This window comes from Pyxicephalus adspersus, chromosome 1 (assembly GCF_032062135.1).
Source record: "Pyxicephalus adspersus chromosome 1, UCB_Pads_2.0, whole genome shotgun sequence".
NCBI lineage: Eukaryota > Metazoa > Chordata > Amphibia > Anura > Pyxicephalidae > Pyxicephalus > Pyxicephalus adspersus.
In genome coordinates this window covers 125,997,527-126,001,698 of record NC_092858.1, presented here as the reverse complement: position 1 = coordinate 126,001,698, position 4,172 = coordinate 125,997,527, and the positions used below count along the sequence as shown (strand labels likewise).

At 36.8% G+C, this 4,172-nt stretch overlaps 1 protein-coding gene across 1 annotated transcript in view; it reads left to right on the top strand.

Moving 5' to 3' along the window:
• The first annotated feature begins 3,582 nt into the window (after positions 1-3,582).
• ADORA1 (adenosine A1 receptor) overlaps positions 3,583-4,172 on the top strand; it is a 60,368-nt gene continuing 59,778 nt past the window's right edge. Inside the window, exon 1 of the mRNA XM_072426557.1 lies at positions 3,583-3,836. The gene's annotated coding sequence lies outside the window, so the exon portion shown is untranslated. The remainder of the gene's footprint in view (positions 3,837-4,172) is intronic.

Here is a 4,172-nt window from a genome sequence, read left to right as displayed (position 1 = left end):
AAATAATAAATCAAATTCATTCATATTGCATGTTAATTTTATAAGCTAGAAGAAATGTGCAAATTTTGCTTCTGAGATAACTAGCTTCTGACTAGACTAGCCTAATCTTCTCCTATATTTACCCTAATGTAATGGAAGGGTCAGTGCCTAGGTCAGAAGGGTAAATAGGGTATATTCAATTTCCTTCTAAGTCATACGTCTTTTCATGATCCATCTTCAAGGATGGCTACAGTAGACTATGCAATTAGTATGGGACCAAGAAGCACAAGGGGTTCAAGGCTGCCTGGCTGCATGATGATTGTTATGGGTGGTAAGTGTATTTCAGAGATAAAGTACATTTGGATCAAATCAATGATATGAGATAAATAATGTAGATAACATTTAGGAACTTCTATGAAGTTGTTATGAAAACAAATAATATTCTGTATCACACTGATTGTCTTTAAGATGATAATTAAAGAGATAATATTATATAATGATTTTGTTGTGGGTCCCCTAATCACAAAGGTCCTGCCTGTCATTTATGAAAAGGAAGGAAGCAAGAATTGACAAAACACCAAAGTAAAAGCTCTTCTTGAAGTCATGGTTGAACATTCTTAAAAATACCAGAATTATGTTTTATAAATACCGTGGCCACATGCTGTTTTCATTTGTGATTCATTGTACTTTGTAGCCTAAGATATGCAGACCCTATCGAGTGCTGCCAGATCTCTTTATTCTTATGTGGGCCATACACTGCTCAATATTTCTAATAGGCATTGGATTTTATATTGACCTTAACACTAATACTTTAAAATTGGACAGTCCTGATCAAGGAATCATTAATATATCATATGTACATTGATGAAAAATACCAATTCTTTCCAAATACTACTGACACCACTGCTTTAATCATCATTATTGTAACCCAGAAGAATAAACTCTCTTGGCTATTAATGGCCAGAGCAGGGTGTTGGTACTGATCAGGAAAAAAAATAGGCTGGTTATGCAGTGGTCAACAGGTAAATTACTAATATCTGGGAAACATCAATCATTTACCTGGTTGTGCACCTATTGACCAGAGTAAGGCCAACATTACTTTGGGAATTGAGCAGTCACTGTACCATCTGCTCTAGACAGTAGAATGGAACCATAGAAACCTAAAGAGTTTCTCTTCCACTATCGTTGTTGGTAGAGGTGGTTGGATAATTCTGATTTGGGCTAATCCAACCTTGGATTGGAACTTTAGTGTTCAGATATTCACAAAAGTGCCCATACTTAACAATTTACAGGCTGCCATATTTTACAGAGTTATATCAGAGCAGTTTGCATTGATCGGCTGAGCTGGCATAGCTGAACCAATAAATAATAAGCTTTGAATCTAATCCATTTACAATTTAAAAAAGTATGAATTCCAACTCAGAATTTTCCAATCTGGTTGTATTTTTTCACTGGTACAACTGGATTTGATCCAAGTCAGAATTTTTTGGGTCGTTGGGTATAGAGTTTTTAAGAGATGGATTTCATTGCTGGCCACTTGCAGGTATTTGCTGGTAAAAAGCTTTGTCACTGTAAGGTATTTTAAATAGTTGTGGGTATATTAAATACCAAGAAAATTGGTTTATGTGCTTATTGTATCTATCATTTTAAATAATTCAAATGTATGCAAGAACAATGAAATTAGGAATTATTTTTGTATGAGATTATATGGTCTGTAAATACTTACTACATATATTCCTGTGAGCAATTTTCTACCAGTAATCTTGTATATGTGTTTAATAATATGAATCCTTTTATCAGTATTCATCCTGAATTACTCAGTGAAGTATTTATAGGAAATTAGACTTCCTTGCAATTGTCATAGCCATCCCTCCTGTATGTACAATGAAAGCTGTGCCAAGCAGTGCAGATATGGTGTGTCTTTACAATTAACCCCTCTAGTGTGTGAAGGGAGAAGTGCATTGTCCAGGAAGAAATAATCTCATTGATAAAATAGATCCATGCCTTGCATGTGAAGTACAAACACTGATTCCTGTGTACATATGAATGATCTCCTTATTATAATCCAAGCACAAATAAAACTGCATTGCTGCAAGATACAGGACCCCCTTCTAAAAAATGTGATACTCTAGCTGCACATTTAGATGATTGCACTGCTGCCATAAGCATAATGCAGTAGATCTGTTCTAGCAGAAATGTAGTATAGTCTTTTACGCAGGCAATCATAAAACAGAAACTTGTCCAGAACAGTGCAAAATAATAAAATATTTGTATATCTAAATTCCCATTATTATCATGTTAATGTAATTTCAAGAATCATCCTCAATATTTTGAAATCAGCAACTTTTGTTATCCAGTGATTCTGCCATTAGGGTATTTTAGATAGTTCTTTTATAGGGTCTGTGTATTACTAAGGTACATTGCACAGGTATGATATAGATCAGGGGTGCCCAAACTTTTTTGGCTTGCGAGCTACTTTTAAATTACCCTATCAAAATGATCCAGCAATAATAAAAAGCTGGACTTAATAACTCCTGTGCGGGGTAGAGTTTATTTTGATCCGTGATCTACTCACGTTGCCTTTGTGATCTACCTGTTGAGCACCCCTGATATAGATCATATCACCATATCTACCAACTGTATGATCCCTTTCACATTTCAGGTGGTAAATTACACAGTTAGCCACTGCAAACTGTTGCTATGAGCCCTGGAATGGCTAATTGCACCACAGATTAATGCATTTGCCCAAGGTGTTGCAGTGCGGTTTGTCCTCCAAAAGAAGAAAAACAACTGAGCCATGACTTTTCGCTTTTTAGAACCACATCACTATCCACCACAGCCACAACTACATGCAAATGCTTGCACAATCTCTTCCATTCAGCTGAATGGGAGTGGAGTTAAGCTTACAGCAGAATGCTGTGGTCAACCTCTTGTCTGAAATGGCCCTAACTGATTTGGAGGGGAACCAAGAGTCAACTCCCTTTGTCCCTTTTGGGTGATTATATAAATCCTATAATGCAATATTTAGGTATTAAAATTTGCTCTTTTGCACTAAACCTTTCATCTAATTTCTAAAATACTCCATGTGTTTTTTAAAATCGCCTAATATATGTACATAAATAAGAAAAAAAAGTACTTGCAGGTTTACCCAATCACTTTTCCACAATGGGCTCATGGCAGGGCTGGGTCATTTGCCTAAACACATTGGTCTAATACCTGTACCCCATCCCTATATCAGACAGCTATATTGTTTTAATGTTGTGAACCCATCAAAGGGAATTGGAAGAGAAATTATGTACAGAAGGGGATCAGCAGTGCTAAATGCAACTGTGCTATGGAAGAAATGTTAATGCATTATTTTATTAATAAGAAGGTAATTGTTTAGTAAGCAGAGTGTTGTGTGTATAATAAATACAGTAGATGTCCTTTACTTTAATAAACACACCATTGATATCAGCTTTCTGCAAGCAAGGCTTCACAGCTGAACATTTTGAAAGCCTGCCAATGATGTGTTTTCTCCACTCCCACTCTGTTTATGCAGGTTAAAAACCCCAATCTAACAGGATACTATCCCTTTATGCAAGACTCTGGAGACTAGTCCTGGGGATCATGTGATTACTGATTGATTGCAACACTGTAGTGAGCTGGTAAAAGCAGCAAAGGCAGTAGAAGCAGAGGTGTCTCCAGGAGAGGAATGTACAGTTTGGATGACACCCCACACTGCAGTGTGTGTTGTGCTGGGACATAGCTGGGACACACTGCAGGACCAAGGGCAGCAAGGGTGATGCTCTGCAATGGGGATAATGCTAAATATGCAAGCTATTGAAGATGCAGAACTGGATTCTGACAAAGACATGGTAAGAGATCACACTGACTTCATATATGGCATTCAGAATGTGTGTGATGAAAGTATGTGTGCACTGCTCTGGGGGATGGATTGATATGTACACCTAGCAAGTGCTACATCCTAAAAACAATGCTAACCAATACATAAACATTACATTGTGTGTAATGGTAACTGCAGATTGTTCTACAGCCAAGACAGACAAAAGTCATAGAGGTGATGGAGAGATCCAGCATGCAGAACAGAAGATGTATGTAATAGAACATAAAATTCAGTATGAGACTGCTTCTTGGATCAGGGTGCATGAAGGTTTATTTAACACAGCAAATAAAAACAAGGAACATTAAAA